This window comes from Lithobates pipiens, unplaced genomic scaffold, assembly GCF_037356315.1.
Source record: "Lithobates pipiens isolate NorthernLeopardFrog02 unplaced genomic scaffold, aLitPip1_a1.2 Scaffold_1, whole genome shotgun sequence".
Taxonomy (NCBI): Eukaryota; Metazoa; Chordata; class Amphibia; order Anura; family Ranidae; genus Lithobates; species Lithobates pipiens.
This window is the reverse complement of record NW_027507685.1, coordinates 46,988,681-47,008,600: the sequence shown is the minus strand read 5'-3', so window position 1 is coordinate 47,008,600 and position 19,920 is coordinate 46,988,681.

Sequence of the window (19,920 nt, the reverse complement as noted above, 5' to 3'; positions counted from 1 at the left end):
TCTTTCGGGAATATTATAAAACGTTATATAATCTTTCGACCTCACCATCGGAGAAGGAGCAATCCATCATGTGGAAGGACATTCAGGAGTACTTATGCAAATCGGGCCTCCCGCAGATCTCAGAAGACGAGCTGGAGGCTCTTGAGGAGCCAATCTCGACAGAAGAGGTGACATTAGCAATGTCTCAGATGCCACTGCTTAAAGCCCCAGGCCCAGACGGGTTCTCCCTTCTGTATTATAGGACATTTGGTGACTTATTGACCCCACATTTTAGGTCGGCTTATAACGCAGCAGGAGAAGGGATGGCTGTTCCCAAAGATACGTTGAGAGCCCACATTACTGTTCTGCCCAAAGAGGGCAAGGATCCGCAATACTGTCAAAACTACAGACCCATTTCCCTTCTGAACGTGGATCTAAACATTTTTACAAAAATCCTTTCCATGCGTCTGATTAATCTGCTTCCATCTTTGGTCCATTCCGACCAAGATGGTTTCGTGCCCACAAGAGAGGCACGCGACAACACGACAAAGGCAATTAATCTAATCCAGGCGGCAACAACATGGAAGACCCCGATGTTACTTCTTTCGATAGATTCCGAAAAGGCATTCGATCGAGTGGGCTGGCCTTTCCTATTTGAAACACTGAGGTGCTTGGGAATGAGGGAGTGGATGATGAGCTGGATCTCCGCCATTTACTCGTGCCCTTCTGCCCAGGTGAAGGTCAATGGTTACCTCTCCCCAGCGTTCGAAATTTCGAACGAAACAAGACAGGGGTGCCCCCTGTCACCTTTGATCTTTGTCCTCACTTTAGAACCCTTCTTACGCATGGTCAGAAACAATCCGGATATAGCGGGCCTTGATCTAAACTCCTCACTCTCCCCAAAGGTTGCAGCCTTCGCGGACGACCTACTCTTCTTTTTGACGAAACCCCTGGTGTCCATCCCAAATCTGCTCAAAGAATTAAAGACATTTGAAAAGTTGTCACAATACCACATTAACTACCAGAAATCGGAGGAGCTCAATGTCAATTTGCCAGCCTCTTTAAGCTCCCTACTCAGGCTGGATTTTCCCTTTAACCACTTGCTTACTTGGCACTTAAACCCCCCTCCTGCCCAGACCAAATTTCCGCTTTTAGCGCTGATGCACTTTGAATGACAATTGCGCGGCCATACAACACTGTACCCAAATGAAATTTTTATTATTTTTTTTCCCACAAATAGAGCTTTCTTTTGGTGGTATTTAATTACAGCTGGGAGTTTTATTTTTTGCTAAACAAACAAAAAAAGATGCAAAATAAAAAAAAATTTTTAAAAATCATGTTTGTCTTAATTAGTTTTTTATAAAATTTTGCAAACAGGTCATTTTTCTCCTTCATTGAAGTGCGCTGATGAGGCGGCACTGATAGGCTGCACTGGTGGGCACTGATAGGCTGCACTGGTGGGCACTGATAGGCATAGTTAAGGTAGCACTAATAGGCACAGATAAGGTGGCACTGATAGGCACAGATAAGGCAGTACTGATGGGCACAGATAAGGCGGCACTGATGGGCAAAGATGGGCACAGATAAGATGGCATGGATGGGTGGCACGAATGGGTGGCACTAAGGGGCACTGATAGGTACCACTGATAGATGGGACTGATGGGCACTGATAGGTGGCACTGATAGGTGGCTCTGATAGGTGGCACTGCTGGGCACTGATGGGCAGCACTGATGGGCATTGGTAGATGACACAGATGGGCACGGATATGTGGCACTGGGGTGCAGCACCGTTGTTGAGGCAGATTGTGGGCACTGATGGGTGGCACTGTGGGCACTGCTGGGTGGCACTATGGGCACTGATGGGTGGCACTGACGGGGGGCATTTATTTATTCATGAGGTGGCACTGGCAAGGGGCAGGTGGGCACTGGCAGGGCTGGCCGTGATCGGGACTGATGTCCCGATCACGGCTGCCGGTGATCGGCTTTTGTTTTCTCTAGTGGTTAAATGGGCTACCTCTCATATTAAATACCTGGGGATCCAGTTACCGGCCAAGATAGAGAAGATCTTCCAATTAAACTTCCCTCCTCTCTTGAATGTGATTAAGAGAGACCTGAAAGATTGGCAACACTGTCTTTTTACTTGGTTCGGACGCTGTGCCATAGTGAAAATGAACATTCTACCTCTACTTCTGTACCATTTTCAAGCACTCCCGATACATATACCAACCACCTTCTTGAAAGCGATTAATAGGGTGATAACCCATTTAGTCTGGGCAGGTAAACCCCCACGGCCGGCCCAAAAAATACTTAGACTTCCAAAACTTAAGGGAGGTATTGCCCTCCCAGACGCCCTTCTTTACTATGCGGCATGCCACCTCACTCGCATACTTGATTGGAGCAAACATGAAAGCCTGAAACAGTGGGTGCAAATTGAGAACTCACTGACAGGGATGCAGCTGGCTTGGCTTCCGTGGTGCCAGCAACCTTTGCCAAAGGAGATAACATTACATCCTACAGTGGGAGCGACAATCCGGACAGCATGGAAGGCCTTCCGTGATATGGCTCTGGTTCCACTCCCATCCTCACTCACCCAAGTAGTGGGTAACCCGGCTTTTGCCCCGGGATTGAGAGATCCTAGATTTTTGGCCTTGATACTAACTGAGAGATCACAGGTCAGACATTTCCTTCTCAATGGGCAATGGAAGAATAGGCAACAAATAATTGAAGATCCAGCATTGTATAATCTGTCCTTCTGGCAGAAAATCCAACTGTCCCATTACATCAAATCCTTACCCCCACCGGATGCATTTCGTATACCACTGACACCCCTCGAGAGAGCTGGGACTGACATTTACGGATAAGGAGGTCGAGCGGATCATCCTCTTTTCCTATAAGACTTCATCAAGTACAAGACACCAAGAAGCGAGATATAAGGTGTTGTCCCGTTGGTACCACACGCCGATAAAACTTCACAAGGTGTTCCCACAGACCACCGACCTGTGTTTGAGATGCGGGGAGGAAGTCGGCTCTCTCCTTCATGTATTCTGGTCATGTCGGTTGTTGCGGCCCTTCTGGACAGAGTGCATCGTATAGTACAGAAGTTCACGGATCGAGTGATCCCGGACTCTCCGGAGTTCTTCCTCCTGCACCACCATACAATCCCAACAAAAAACTACAGGAAAACTATCCTTCTGTTTTTGCTCACAGCGGCTAAAAGCTGCATCCCTCTGTTTTGGAAACAGACCCAGCCGCCCACAGTGGCTGTATGGCTGAAAAGAGTGACGGACATACATGCAATGGAAGACTTGGTGGCCACGGAAAAAGGTTCAATGAGTAAAGCAAATAATAATGGCGAAAGTGGACATCCTTGACGAGTCCCCCTCAGTATATTAAACTCATCCGATTTGTACCCTGCATATCTGATATAAGCTTTGGGATCTTGATACAATCTAGAGATCCATCGTAAAAAATTAAGGCCGAATCCCCATTTGGAAAGGGTATAGTTCATATATGACCATGATACTGTGTCAAAAGCTTTCATAATATCTAAAGAAAGAAAACAAGTGGGAATACGTCTTTTTTTAGCGGCATGTGACAGGAGTGTTGCGCGTCTAATATTATCTCCTGCTTGACGTAATGGAATGAAGCCCACTTGATCACGATGTATAAGATTGCCTATAATAGTATTTAATCTGTTAGCTAGAATTTTGGCTAAAATTTTTATGTCCAAATTTAGTAACGAAATAGGGCGATAATTAGACCATATTGAATTGTCTGTGTGAGGTTTAGGGCGCATACAGATAATTGCAGTCAGGGTTTCTCTTCTAAAAGAATGACCTTCCAAAAGGGAATTAACCACTTTCAGACCGGACCATTTTGCTGGTAAATGACCAGAGGTCTTTTTACACTTTGGCACTGCGCTGCTTTAACTGGTAATTGCGCGGTCATGCAATCTTGTACCCAAACAAAATTTGCGTCCTTTTCTTCCCACAAATAGAGCTTTCTTTTGATGGTATTTGATTGCCTCTGCGATTTTTATTTTTTGCGATATAAACGTAAAAAGACCGCAAATTTTGAAAAAAAATGATATTTTCTACTTTTTGTTATTAGAAAAATCCAATAAACTCAATTTTAGTCATACATTTAGGCCAAAATGTATTCAGCCACATGTCTTTGGTAAAAAAAAAGTCAATAATTGTATATTTATTGGTTTGCGCAAAAGTTGTCACATCTACAAACTAAGGTACGTTTTCTGGAATTTACGCAGCTTTTAGTTTACGACTGCCTATCTCATTTCTTGAGGTGCTAAAATGGCAGGGCAGTACAAAACCCCCCCAAATGACCCCATTTTGGAAAGTAGACCCCCTAAGGAAATTGATAAGAGGCATGTTGAGCCCATTGAATATTTTATTTTTTTGCCTCAAGCGATTGAATAATGACAAAAAAAAAAAAATTTTTTTTTTTACACAAAGTTGTCACTAAATGATATATTGCTCACACATGCTATGGGCGTATGTGAAATGACACCGTATGACACGTATGTGAAACACCCCAAAATAAATTCTGCTGCTTCTCCTGAGTACGGGGATACCACATATGTGGGACTTTTTGGGAGCCTAGCCGCGTACGGGGCCCCGAAAACCAAGCACCGCCTTCAGGCTTTCTAAGGGCGTAAATTTTTGAGTTCACTTCTCACTACCTATTACAGTTTTGAAGGCCATAAAATGCCAAGATGGCACAAAACCCCCACAAATGACCCCATTTTAGAAAGTAGACACCCCAAGCTATTTGCTGAGAGGCATGTTGAGTCCATGGAATATTTTATATTTTGCCACAAGTTGCGGGAAAATTACAAACTTTTTTTTTTTTTTTTTTTTTCACAAAGTTGTCACTAAATGATATATTGCTCACGCATGCCATGGGCATATGTGAAATGACACCCCAAAATAAATTCTGCTGCTTCTCCTGAGTACAGGGATACCACATATGTGGGACTTTTTGGGAGCCTAGCCGCGTACGGGGCCCCGAAAACCAAGCACCGCCTTCAGGCTTTCTAAGGGCGTTACAGTTTTGAAGGCCATAAAATGCCAAGATGGCACAAACCCCCCCCAAATGACCCCATTTTGGAAAGTAGACACCCCTAAATTTAGGGGTACACTAGTGAGACTAGGTAATAAATGGCGGGTGCCCTGAAACTATAAAAAAAATAACTAACCAACCAGCGTCACCTGTAACAGTTATATGGTGATCACTGGTGAAAGGGTTAACTAGGGGGCAATCAGGGGGCTTTATGCGGTAGTATATGGGGGTCCCTGGCGCTATAAAAAGCTGCGGCGAACCTAAATACCTACCTGCCTAACTAGCGTCACCTGTGACACTAATACAGCGATCAGAAAAACGATCGCTTATTAGGCTGGGTTCACACTGGAGCGATGCGGGAACGCCACGAATGCGCGGCGGGTTCCCGCATCGCATGCCTCCCGGCGGCAGTTCACACTGCCCTATGCGAACTGCTGGGAGTGTCAGTGAAATGTTACTGACACCCCCAGATCAGTTCGCATATCGCAGTGCGATCTGCAAACTCGGATCGCATGGTGTGAACACCCATGCGATCCAATTCTGCTGCGGGCCAAAAAAAGGGTCCCGTGCGAATTTGCGGCGGGTGTGGCGGGTGCGGCGGGTGCGGCGAATGGCTGAACTCGAATCGCACAGAGATCGGATGTGATTTGCACTGCAGTGCGGTGCGAATCACATCCGTTCTCATAAACCGCTGCAATGTGAACCCAGCCTTAGTGACACTGGCGACGGGGGGTGATCACGGGGTTAAACCTTTATTGGGGGGGTTAGGGGGGTACCTTAGAACTAAAGGGGGCTAACCCTAACTGCCCTAACAGTTATTAGTCACAAATGACACCCGCCGAGTGATCAGGGGGTTAAACCTTTATTAGGTAATAAATGGCGGGTGCCCTGAAACTATAAAAAAATAACTAACCAACCAGCGTCACCTGTAACAGTTATATGGTGATCACTGGTGAAAGGGTTAACTAGGGGGCAATCAGGGGGCTTTATGCGGTAGTATATGGGGTTCCCTGGCGCTATAAAAAGCTGCGGCGAACCTAAATACCTACCTGCCTAACTAGCGTCACCTGTGACACTAATACGGCGATCAGAAAAATGATCGCTTATTAGGCTGGGTTCACACTGGAGCGATGCGGAAACGCCGCGAATCCGCGGCGGGTTCCCGCATCGCATGCCTCCCGGCGGCAGTTCACACTGCCCTATGCGAACTGCTGGGAGTGTCAGTGAAATGTTACTGACACCCCCAGATCAGTTCGCATATCGCAGTGCGATCTGCAAACTCGGATCGCATGGTGTGAACACCCATGCGATCCGATTCTGCTGCGGGCCAAAAAAAGGGTCCCGTGCGAATTTGCGGCGGGTGCGGCGGGTGTGGCGGGTGCGGCGGGTGCGGCGAATGGCTGAACTCGAATCGCACAGAGATCGGATGTGATTTGCACTGCAGTGCGGTGCGAATCACATTCGTTCTCATAAACCGCTGCAATGTGAACCCAGCCTTAGTGACACTGGCGACGGGGGGTGATCACGGGGTTAAACCTTTATTGGGGGGGTTAGGGGGGTACATTAGAACTAAAGGGGGCTAACTCTAACTGCCCTAACAGTTATTACAGTCACAAATGACACCAATGCAAAAAAAAAAAATGACATTGGTGTCACTGTGACTGGGGGGCAGGGGTAATTGGGGGGGTGATCGGGGGGTAAAGGGGGGGTGTGAGTGTGCCTGGCATGTTCTACTGTGTGTGTAGAGTGTTGGTGCAACTCACCGATCCGCTCTCCTCCATGTCGGAACGAAAAATACCGACACGGAGGAGAGAATACATCACTTCCTCTCCTGTGTTTACATTACAGGAGAGGAAGTGATGTCACGGGGGATTTCTATTCGTCGGGAGCGATCGCGAGGGGGTGGCCATGAATGAATGGCCGCCCCCTTGTCCCGGATCGCTCCCGGACGAAAACCGACCGCCGCAGGCACCGGGCGGGGGCCCGATCGGGCCCCCGACCCGCGGGAGGCAAGGGACGTACATGTAAGCCCTTATGCCTGCCCGTGCCATTCTGCCGACGTACATCGGCGTGCGGCGGTCGGCAACTGGTTAAAAGTGTTTGTCAAGACTGGAGATAGGGTGTCTACAAACGTTTTGTAATACAGCGCAGAAAAACCATCAGGACCTGGCCTTTTATTTAGTTTCAGATTTTTGATAACTTCAGATACCTCTATAATTGACACTGGTTCCTCCATCATTTCCATTTGTGTTTTAGAAAGTGTCGGTAGAGATATATGAGAGAAAAAATCATTCGCTCTAGAAGGGTCCAACTCATTATTAGAAGAGTATACATTTTTTTGTGTAATCAGTGTTTATTGCAATATAACAGAAACAGAAACATGAAAAACAATACAGGTCCAACATCACAGTGAAGTGCAATACTTATCGGCCTAACAAAGAGAGCCGTTCCAGTGCTAGAGTAACATCCTGTAAGTTGACCATTTAAACAAACTTAAAGAGAGAGGTCTTAGAGTCATATAGAGAAGGAGAATGTCTTGGGCATGTACATACATAGCAGGCGGGCTGGGAAACCCAGATAAGTGCCAGGGTAAAAGGAAAAAAAAAAAAAAAAAAGAAAAGAAACAATTACCTTAACCAATAGTGGGTCAAAAACCGGCAGAAAGGGACCTGAGAAATGGACACCGTCCCGGCACTAGGGTAGAGGGGGGGGGCCCCAACAGCCGCCAGCTGCCCCCTCCACCGCCAGCGCATCCCGGGAGCCGGTGTCACCACAGAGGGTCGGCCGGAACGCCTCCCTCCGCCAAACTCAGAAATTCTTGCCTGGCAGCCCAAGCGTCAAAAAAGGGGATCCCAGCCCACCACCTACCAGCTTCGGCAGCTTAGGCTACATGACATTCTGACCCAAGAAAGGTGGAAAGATGGGGAAGAGGAAAAGGAAAAAAGAAAAGGACAGCATAGGGTAGAAAGGAAGAACGATAGGGACAGGAAGAGAATAGGAAAAGTAGGTCAATTTACCTGAGTATAGTCACCAAATGTCCGCTCCGTCCGCACCGGGCACACCACTCCCCAGCTTCAATATTCGTAAGCAGCATTCCTTCGCTAAGAGCTTCCAGGGGGAGATCCAGTCCCCCCCTGGGCTCCGCCCAGTCTGAGAGTTCTAAGGGTTGGGTCTGCCAATTCCAGCAGAGCCACGTCTAAACTGGAGGGCATATGGTTAGGATCCGACGCATACATCGACCAGGGTCTCCAGATATCGTAGAAACGGTCCTCTAGGCCTTTACAGGTAGCGACCCAGTGCTCTGCCTCTTTCACCGCATGCACTCCCCTGCACCACTCTTCTCGAGTGGGTATTCCAGGCCGCTTCCAATATAACGGAATCAGGCGTCTGGCTGCATTCAGCAAATGTGCCAACACGGAATTCTTATAAACCCTAAGCGGGACCGAGGGCACCTGCAGAAGGAAGTGCAGCGGCGAGAGAGGAACCTCAATCCCGGTCACAGCCTTCACTTGACCCTGTATGTCTTCCCAGAAGGGACGAATTAGGGGGCACTCCCACCACACATGAATTAGGGTTCCTCGCTGTCCACATCCCCTCCAACAGGACTCCGATGCGGAGGGGTAAATACAAGCCAAGTCTGCCGGCACCCGGTACCAGCGTGCTAATAACTTAAAGTTGGTCTCCTGAACCTTGGAGTCTCTAGAGGACGAATGGGTGAGGGAATAAAGGTGTGCTAACTGCGTCTCCGTGAACGTCATCCCCAAGTCAGTCTCCCACCGTCTAATATAAGCAGGAGTAGTCTGGGAGCTGGCCGAGTCCAACAGCTGGTATAACTCAGAAACCAGGTGTGGAGTCGGCTCCTCTGCAAGAAAGATGCGCTCAAACGGGGTAAGGGTCCGGGGATCCCTAATAGTATGACCATGTGCCTGAAAAAAGTGGTGTAGTTGTCGGTATCTCCAGAAGTTCATTCGGGAGCCACAGCTACCGACGGGCAGGGCCTCATATGGCATAAGACCACCATCCCTCAAGAATTGCCTACAACTAGCGTTCCCATCGTCAACCCAATTCCCAAAGAAACCCATCTGTTCTCCCGGCGGGAACCATAGAAAACCACCCAATGGGGCCACCGGGGACATAGGGGGAGCCAGCTTAAGTGTCGCATTGAGCCTGTCCCAAACTGAGAACACATGGGTCGTCAGAGGGGAGGTCGTCTCCGCCAGGCCCCTATATACCCGGGGCAGCCAGGGCGCGTAAGCCAAGTTCCTACCCGCTAGAAACTTCTCTAAAGGGACCCAGAGTTTAGTTCGAGAGTGGAAATGCCAGTCTAGAATCTTCTGGAGGGCCACCGCTTGATAATACTGTCTAATGTCTGGGACACCCAGTCCACCCCACCTCTTTGAACGACGCAGTATCCGTAACGCTATTCTAGGTTTACGGTCGTTCCATATAAAGCGAGACATCATACTACTTAAGCGGTCAAAGAAGCATTTGGGTAAGGGGATCGGAAGCATCTGTAAATAAAAGAGTACCCGGGGTAGGACATTCATCTTTATGACGCTCACCCGACCAAACCATGTAAACGCCGTCCCCGTCCATTGTAAAAGATCTCTTTTGATCGCATCTAGTAAGGGTGGGTAATTAGCTAAGTACAGGGTATCGTAGCGGTTCGTTAAATGCACTCCCAAGTATCGCAGGGACGACATAGTCCAAACGAAGGGAAAGGCTGCCTTGAGGGATGTTATGAGCTGCGGGGCTAAGTGGACAGGAAGTATTTCCGACTTTGAAAAATTTATCTTAAAATTAGATAATGACCCAAAAAGTTTCAGTTCCCTCATCAGATTTGGCAGAGAGAGCAGGGGGTCCGTAAGGTGAAACAACACATCATCAGCATAAGCCGAGAGTTTGTGTTCTGTGTTACCAACTTGGAGGCCCTTAATATCAGGGCTAGCCCGCACCGTGCGGAGAAACGGCTCCAGCACCAGGGCAAATAAGAGGGGTGAAAGAGGACACCCCTGCCTCGTGCCGTTTCTAATGGGGAACCGGGCCGACAAAATCCCATTCACTTTGACCTGAGCACAAGGTGTAGAATATAGGGCTGCAATCGTCGTCAACATCCGCTGGCCCAGCTGTATGGAGTGAAGAACCTCTGTCAGGTAGGACCAGTCTATGCGGTCAAAGGCTTTTTCAGCGTCAGTGGACAACACAATATACGGATGCGGGACCGGGCGGGAGCGGGCCCAGTGAATAAGATGGACCGCTCGAAGGGAGTTATCCCTGGCTTCCCTCCCAGCAACAAAGCCTGTCTGGTCCGGGTGGACCAGGCCAGGAATAAGGAGCTTCAGTCTATTTGCTAGAATTTTCGTCAGAATCTTTATGTCCAAATTAAGAAGGGAAATAGGGCGGTAGCTCTGGGGGACGGTGGGGTCCTTGCCCTCCTTCGGCAGCACAGTAATATGCGCCAGAAGGGCTTCCGGGGGGATGGCACTGCCCCCAGCGATAGCATTAAAGTAGGCGCACATGGGAGCCTGTAGCTGGGGTAGGAAAGTTTTATAGTAAACCTTAGTAAATCCGTCCGGACCAGGACTCTTACCATTGGGCAAGGACTCCACCGTGGCCCCAATCTCCTCTACCGTAATTGGGAGTTCCAGGGCAGCGGATTGTTCTTCGGTAAGCTTCGGCAGATCAGCCGCCGCCAAATAGGCACGGGTCGCTTTGAGTCTATCCACTCGGGTCGCGGGGGAGATTGTAGAGTCTAAATTATATAATGTTGTGTAGTATTCACGGAACCCGGCCGCTATTTTAGAGGATTGAACAACCGGAACCCCTGTCGAATCGTGTAATTTGTGAATATAGGTCTGGGCATGGCGTTTACGGAGGGCACGGGCCAGCATCCGACCGCACTTATTCCCGTGTTCATAATACTTGTGAGCCAAAAAGCGAAATCGTTTGCGGGCTTGGCGGTCTAATAACCGCAGAAATAATTCCCGTAGCTCCGTCAGGGCCGACAAGGCCTCCGGACTCCCATTAGTCTTATGAGCAAGTTCAGCTTTCTGAAGGGCAGTATACACCCGCGTAAAATCCGCCTGACGAGCTTTTTTAAGCCTAGACCCCTGAGAGATTAATGCCCCCCTAACTACTGCCTTATGAGCTTCCCATATAACCCCTTCACCTATCTCGGCCGGTGTATTCTCCTTAAAGTAGTTAGTCAGCGTATCCGTGACCTCCTTCACCGCTATGCCATCGTCCAATAAATTATCATTAAGCCGCCATGTCCAGGCCCTCTGCTGAACCATGGGCAGGGCAAAAGCCACCGTCACTGGGGCATGGTCTGAGATGGAAATGACGTCTATGGTCGCGGACTGAAGGAGTTCCAGGATATTACGGTCAACGTAAATGTGGTCAATCCGTGTGTACACATCATGTACCGTGGAATAATAACTATAGTCCCTATCAGAGGGGTGCAGTGTCCGCCAACTGTCCGACAGGAAATGGGATTGCAAAGTCTTGCGGTAATGTTTAAGAAATTTATAGGAATGAGAGGGTCTCGCATGGGATGTGTCTAGTTGGGGGTCAGGGCTTACGTTAAAGTCTCCTCCTACAATTAGAAAACCTTCCCGAAACTCCGCTAGACGGTCCAAGGTACGGTCAATAAAAGTAAGTTGGTCAGCGTTAGGGGCATAAAGTGTCGCGAACGTATAGAGTTGTCCAGCTATAGTGCCCTTCAAGAAAACATACCTGCCCTGGGGGTCAACCTTGTGAGCAGAGGGTTGGAAGGGGCAGGACTTATGTATGCCGATGGCTGTACCGCGCGATTTAGCTAAGGGAGAGTTGCTTAGAAACCACTGGTTGAAAAGATGGGTGGGCAATTTAGGGGACGACTGATGCGTAAAGTGAGTCTCCTGAAGGAAAATCACCTGTGACCTCAGCCGCTTCAGTTCCCCCCAGAGCTTACTACGCTTATGAGGGGAGCATAGGCCCCTAACATTGTAAGTGCTTACCCGCAATGTAGCCATCCCGAAAGTCCAGGTAGGGACATGCTCGCAAAGTGGTGGTGCGCCCGGTGCAGACGGCAGAGCATCAGAGCAGACCTAAAAAGAGAAAAGTCAAAAAGAGGAGGGCAGTCAAGAGAAGAGAGGGGAAGAAAAAGGGGAAGAAAAAACATACATGTGAAAGATATACAAGGTACAACTGATAAAACATAGCGGCCGAGGCCTGCTAGGGGTAGAAAAAAACTAAAAGCTATGGCGAGGTCCCCACCCCCCCCAAAGGGGGGGTGGGGCCCAAGCCACAACTCCAGATCCCCATCAGGATCTAAGCCCGTACAGAAGAAAAAAAAAGAAAAAAACGGGCATCCTACTGGGGGTACGTGGAATCCCATAACAAAGAGGGAAGTGGGTCCCCATCTCCGCCCACCGCACCTGACTTAGTGCGATAGAGGGGGGGAAAACACATGAAGCAGCAATGATTAACAGTTCACAGGGTTCACAGGGTCCCCACGGTAGAACCATAGAAATAAAAAAGAAATAAAATTATGGCCTTTAAAAAGAGAGAGAAGAAAAAAAACCCAAATTGAATTAACTGCCAATGCGAACCTAAAACCTGAACCAGCACAGGGTGCCGTGGGGAATTTCAAGTAAGTCAAGTCAAGTCAACCCAGAGTTCTTCAGAGCACAGGAGCATGTCCTGGGGAAGAAGTTTTGGAACCCTCAGGGACCCAGGGCAGCAGCGTCCGTGGAAGGATCCCTGGATTGTCTCCTGTTGCGTCGTCTGCGGTTCTGACTTCTAGCGGGCAGCCACGGTTGCGGTGTCGGCAATCTAACAGCTGCAAAGTCCGAAGGGTTCCTCCAGTCCGGGAAGTCTACCTGCTCCAGCTCCAAAGCAGCCAAAAAATGTGGGAGGTCATCCTTAGTGCGGAGAGTCACGGTCTTACCGTCCCTGGTAACTTGTAGGGCAAAGGGAAACCCCCAGCGGTATGGCAGTCCAGCCTCTTGAATAGCCAGCAGGAGGGGGCGCAAGGCCCTGCGTTGCATAAGAGTGCGCCTTGAAATGTCCTGGTAAAAAGCCAGGTGTGCACCATCAAAATCAAAATAGGGTTTCCCTCTCATTTTCTGCATTATACGATCTTTAAGCGTATACTTATGTAGCTTACAGATAATGTCTCTGGGATTATTCACATCTTGAGAGGGGGGTTTCAGGGCCCTATGTGCACGGTCAATTTCCACAGTAGCTGTAGCAGGTAAGCCTAGGATCTCCTTAAAAACACCCTCCAGGGTAGGAACAATGTCCCTAGCTCCCGTGGCTTCAGGTAGGCCCCGGATCCTAATGTTAGCTCTGCGACTGCGGTTCTCGGCGTCGTCTAACTGGCAAAGCAGGGCCTCAATCTGACGGCCTTGTGCATCACATTGGTCCTGCAGCATAGTTATAGCAGGGAGAGCCTCCTCAAATCTCTGCTCCAGGGACTCCATCCTACCCCCTAGGTGTACTGTGTCTGCCTTAAGCTGTGCAATGTCCTCCTTAAACGCCTTCTCCACTCTATCTGCAAAGCGCTCCAGGTCAGCTTTGGTGGGGAGGGACAGAATATGGCGCCTGATATCCGCATCAGCCAGGGGGTCCGGTTCGTCCGGGGCTTCTGGCAACAACCCGGGGGACCGTGGGGAGGTCGGGGGGGCCGAATCACTCACCGACTGCGGGGAAGGTATCGGCGAGGCATCTCTCCGATGTAACTTTGTGGCCGTGGATGGCGCGGCCTTGCCAGCTTTCAGGGCCTTGCCGGCCGGCGCCATTTTGGAGGCCTCCCGGCCCTTCTCCTCCTGCCCCGGGAAGAAGTTGTCCAGCTGTGCTTGCCGCGAGCGGTCCACCCGTGAGTGCTGGGATGACGCCCGGCTCTTGTGGGACATCGCTGTGTAAGGATGGGGACAGATTCACCCTCCGTGCGCTGTTATCATGCGGCGGTGAGACGGAGCTGAGGAGACACACGTCTTCACTCCTCCATGGTCAGGCCACGCCCCCCGAGTATACATTTTTTAATTGTGTTTTGAATTTTTGTAATATTTTTAAAGGATTATTTGTGTATACCCCCCTAGAGATTTTCAGACGTATCGGTTTCGTTGGGTTCTGGCAGGATTTTAATGCCCTGGCTAATAATGTGTGAGGTTTATTTGCATTGATATAGAAATTGTGTTGTGATCTCTTAATGGTTTTATCAGCTGCTTCAGTAAGGAATAGATCAAATTACAGTTTAGCTTTGTCAATATTTATTTTAGATAAAGAAGAAGGGTTATTTTGGAATGCTGTGTGACATTTATTGAAATTTGTTTCTAAAGTCTGACAAAGGATTTTCCGCTCTCTGTTGAATATGTTTGCTTGCTGTAGACATATGCCACGGAGAACAGGTTTGTGTGCTTCCCATAATGTAGTCGGAGAGACGTCAGGTGTGAAGTTATATTTTATATAATCTTTGAGCGCAATTTCAATATTATTTATATGAGCTGGATTTTTGAGTAGGAAATCTCTTAATATCCATGTTGGATCTTTTTTTGGGGGGAATTATAGAGGCAACAGTAATGTAGAGTGCACTATGGTCGGACCATGGGATGGGAATAATTTTTGTAGATATTATTTCTGGAATTAGCCCTATGGACATAAATATATGGTCTATCCTAGAGAATGAGCGATGAGGGAACGAGTAATGTGTGTATTGTCTCTTGGTTGGATTCAATTCTCTCCAAGTATCTACTAGGTTATGTTTTGTAATTAGTTTTTATAAGAGTTGTTTGTCTGCTGTATGTGACTGTGGAATTGGTGATTTATCCAAAAATGGAAATATGGTCTGATTAGAATCTCCACATAGAATTGTAGTACCTATTTTGTGGTGTTCTATAGTTTGAAATAAATGAGAAAGAAAAGAAATAGGATTTTTGTTAAGAGCGTAGTATGATGTAATGGTGATAGCGGTATCAAGTAGGTGTCCTTTAAGAATCAAGTATCGACCTTCTGGATCCTTGATTTCCTTCATTAGTGAAAATGGTGTATTGCGATGGAAAGCTATAAGCACGCCTCGTTTTTTAGAGGAGGCAGAAGCTGTGTATACTTGGGGGTAGTCTTTACTGAAAAATTTGGGAGTGGATTGTGACGCAAAATGAGTCTCTTGGAGGCAAACTATATGTGCTTTTTTGGATGAAAATGTGTGGAAGGCTTTAGTGCATTTGTGTCGAACGTTTAGTGCCTGAGTATTTAATGATATGATGTTTATTGGGGCCATGGAGTTGGGAAAAGTAAATATATGTTGGTGTTTATGTTAGAACGTGTGTCATATAAGAAATTATTTGTCTCCAGAGTATAGGGGTGGAGGGAGGGAGGGGAAAGGAGATAATGACTGAAAAAGAAAATACAATTAATATACAATATTGAAATAGATCTTAACATATCTATGTTCTTAATGTGTCCGTTGGGAGGAGAAAAACTCTCCCTCCAAGGGTACATGAGCCACTGTCAACTGCCCAGTGTACACCGAGCTTCTGAGGGTAGCAAGAGAGGGCGCAAGGAACTTCCCTGCAGAACACCAAGAGCCAATCATATAATTTCATTTTTCAAGCTAAAAATAAAAATGTAAGATTAAGGCAACCGCAGAGACAAAGAAGAGAAGAGAGAGGAAAAAAAACAGTTATAATAAGGTGCCTAAATTATTAGGAACATTACTTAAATAAGATTATGATAAAAATATTGATTGGAAGTCAGAGTAAAAACTCGGCAGTAGTCATTCTATTGAAAAGGCAAGATAGTAGCCTCAGTACAGGTGTTTATCAGTCCATAGTGTCAGCCAGATCTGGATCCGGAGGTGGAGATTGTATGCGACTTCTTTTCTGTGGATTGTAGTCTTCTTCTCTTCTGGAAGCAGAGGAGGGATTATCAGCATATGAGGAGCATATGCAGGAGCATATGAGGATGATTTTTGGCGAGTGTCCGCAGCATCTCTTGATGTGTTTATCATCCCAAGTTTCTGTAAAGTAGTTTGCAGGTCCTTAGCTGTTCGGCACATATATTTGCGACTTTGGAAAGTAAAACGCACTGAGAAAGGAAAGCCTCATTGGTAGATTATGTCATTTCGCTGTAATATTTGCAGTAGTGGTTTCAGGGTTCTTCTTTTGTAGATTGTAATTTGTGAGAGATCTGTGAATAATTGATATTTATGACCCTGGAAAATTAAGGGATCTTTATTTCTAGTTGTATTTAGCAGTAGCTCCTTACTGCGGTAGAAATGCAATTTTGCCGTTTTCTTTGGTGCTAGGGCTCTATGAACCCGGTCCATTTCAAGACGCTCTAGTGGGATAGCTGGTTGTAATTCTTGAAAAAGTGCAGTAATAGCACCGTTTAAATCAGTCACAGATTCGGGTATTCCTCTAATACGTATATTGGAGCGTCTTGCATGATTTTCAAAATCCTCCAATTTGGATTGTAATATGTCATTTTCCTCTTTAAGAAAATCTATTTCTGAGGCAATGTTAGATGTATAATTTTCCAGATCGTCTGCTCTAATTTCCAGTGCTGATGTACGCTGACCAAGTTCTCTAATTTCTTTAGCAAGTTTTGTGGTGATGGTATCTGCAGTGGATTTTAGTGATTTTTGAAGCAGATTTTCTATTTGTTTCAGCGTTACAGGAGGGGAGTCTTTTTGTGTGGAAAGTTCTAATTTCTCCAGAACTGACATATTTTTCTCAGGTATTTGGTTAGAGAGACTATGTGCCTTTAATGACAGAACATCTTTATGTAAAGCAGCAGAAGGGGCTGTCTGTTTGTTCCCCTCACTGTGTCTCCCCTCAGAGGGGGAGGGTTTCAGTGCCATACTGCTGTATGTGTGAGGCGGCGTTTTCTTGTTAATTTTCTGCCTCATGAGTCTCCTCTGACCCCCCCCCCCCCCGAATGTCACCTATGTAAGGTAGGGATATTTATCTACCATTTGGTATGATATATGTGCAGAGGGTCAAGTTACCTCTGCCGTTATATGGCTCCGTTGTCCTGCTGACAATGGAGCTCTAAGCCAGCATTACCTCTCGGCTCGGCTCCACCTTCTGTCCCCACATTCTATGTATTTCATGATTTCTAATGTCTTGCATTTCTTTCCTCATTCCCTAATTACCATCATTGCAATATGCTCTAATTCATATGCTCTGCCCCTTTGTCCTCATGCATATTTGCCTCACTAACTTCCCCACCACGCTCTTCTTGGACCTTAAAACTATAGACTAGTCACTTACCAATATCTTTTGTCAGCTTCATAGTATTGCTTTCCCCTAAACACCCCCTATAATGTCTACAAATGTTATGTGTGTGCTTCAATTCATGCAGAGTGACATTTTTTTATTTTTTTGGTTGTACCAAACTCATTAGGAACCCCCCTCCCCCCAACTGCTAGCTCAGCTGATAGCAATCCTCTATCTGCTGACTTTACCAAACCCAATACCCACTATACCTACCTTTTTGATGCTCACATTTATGGATGAATTCACCTAAGCATGTAGTGCAAGGGCCTGCCTCAATACTTTCAAATGCTATATTTTTTTCCCCCCTATTATTATCTTGATATGTAATAGCAGAATGTCAAAATGTGCTTCCATTTTGGTTTCTTTTTGGTATTATGACACTTCTTACCTGTCCGTTGGGCTGCCAATAGTGTAAGTAAGGAGGGGCATTCCAAAGTATCACACATTATATAGGCATTCACCTCTCAATCAAGTGGAGAGGGTTACCTGTCCAAAACATCCCCCCCTCATTTTTTTAGCAAGGGCCCATCAGATGGGGGAGGGATGGGGGGGTGATGACTCTGATAAGGGGACCTTATACTTTAGGCTTTAAATACTCTGTTCCCAAAATGTTCTACTAATCTTGGCCAAAAATGTTTGTGTCTAATCTGCTTGCAATGTTGATTTTTAAAACTAAAAATTTTTGGTCTTGTTTCACTCCACAGTGTCCTTTAACGCCACAGGAATGGCAGACTGTGGCCTCCCACTTTGCCAGTCGTTGGGACTTTCCCAATTGTGGAGGAGCAATTGATGGGAAGCACGTCCGCATCGTCCCACCACCCAACTCGGGGTCGTACTATTATAATTATAAGGGGTTTCATAGTATCGTGATGTTGGCGGTGGTGTCTGCAACCTATGAGTTTTTGTAAGTGGACGTGGGGCAAAATGGATGGATGTCGGATGGTGGAGTGTTCTCCCAGACGGATTTCTACTGGCATCTCCAGAGTGGCAGTCTGGGCTTGCCACCCCCAGAGGAGAATCAGGAAGGACTCCCGTTCGTCTTCGTCGCGGATGAGGCGTTTGCCCTGGCGAACCATCTGATGCGGCCTTTCCCGATGAGGACCCTCACCCCAGACCAGAGGATTTTTAATTTCTGCCTGTCCAGAGCCCGAAGAGTGGTGGAGAACACCTTTGGAATACTGGCCAGCCGGTTCCGCCTTTTTTTAACGCCTATCCACATGGCGGAATACAAACTCAATCACATAGTGCTGGCCTGCTGTGTTCTGCACAATTTTCTAAAAAGACTTTCTGCGAACTATGCAGTCTCAGTTGTCCAACAAGAAGCAGACTTGCTGGAAAATGATAACCTCATGGGCCTTGAACCTGCTTATCCTGGCTTGCCCCCCCCCCCCAAAGCGCCCGTGAGGTTAGAACCCAATACATGGACTACTTTGTGGGTAGGGGGGCCATTGATATGCCAGACAATGTCTGAGCGGCATTTTCATAATACATTTTTCTTTGAAACTCCTTCATTTACTGCTTGGCTTGCTTTTAAGTGTCTCCTATGTAAATTTATGTATTTTCTTGTTGTGCCTTTTTCACCAACAGTGCAAACCCAAGTTCAGAGCGAGATGAGGGGACAGTCTCTTCTTCAGATAAGCTTATTATGTTGTGGGTCTGCTACACACACACCTTGGTTTTGGTAACTAATGTATGTAGTGCATTACTGACCAAAATCGTGTTCATTTTCAGTACCATGGCAGGAAAATGGCATGATTGTCCAAATTAACACATCACTGTGGGTGTTTTTTTACTAAAGGCACATCCACTATGCACTACAAGTGCACTGCAAAAGTACACCTGAAACTGCACTTGGAGTGCAACGTGGAGTTACCTTTAGTAAATAATACCCATTCTCACCAAAAACAAAAATTTTACTCCAAATACATCTTTGGCGCAATGAAAAAGAAAGCCACACATTGTTGATAATTTAACTTTTTAATCCAAGCGCATTCACATGTGCGTTTAGAAAAGGGTTTTACAACAAACCAAAAAATTGTGTGTATCAAAAACAGTCTTTCAGGTAATTTTTTTGACACTTTGTGTTTTGGTGTAAACAGGCATGTATCAAAGCGTAACATACAGAACACAGGAACTTACAAAGTTCAACTTTGAAAAGTGAAGACAATATCAGACATGAGTATGTACAAACTGGGCTGATATTGCGTTCATCACATGGGGTGTCACCCCTGGAAAATCCAAATTTGGAAGATGCACACAGTGTGTCAACATGTGCTATCTCCCATCATTGGGGATCAATGTACATGTTTTGGGGCTGCAACCCCTTCATCTCAGCCACTTTACACAAAACACGTACATTGATCCCCCATGATGGGAGATAGCGCATGTTTACACACTCTGTGCATCTTACAAATTTGGATTTTCTAAAAATACAAAAGTTGTGGTTTAAAATACAAAAAATAAAACCCTAGCTAGTTTGGGCTGTTTCACACTCTCCCCAAAACATCAATGATGTTCTTCATTTTATTTTTAACATCATTGATGTTTTGCTGTATATATTCCAAATCCCGATTGCACCCCATTATCTCCCCAATCAGGATCT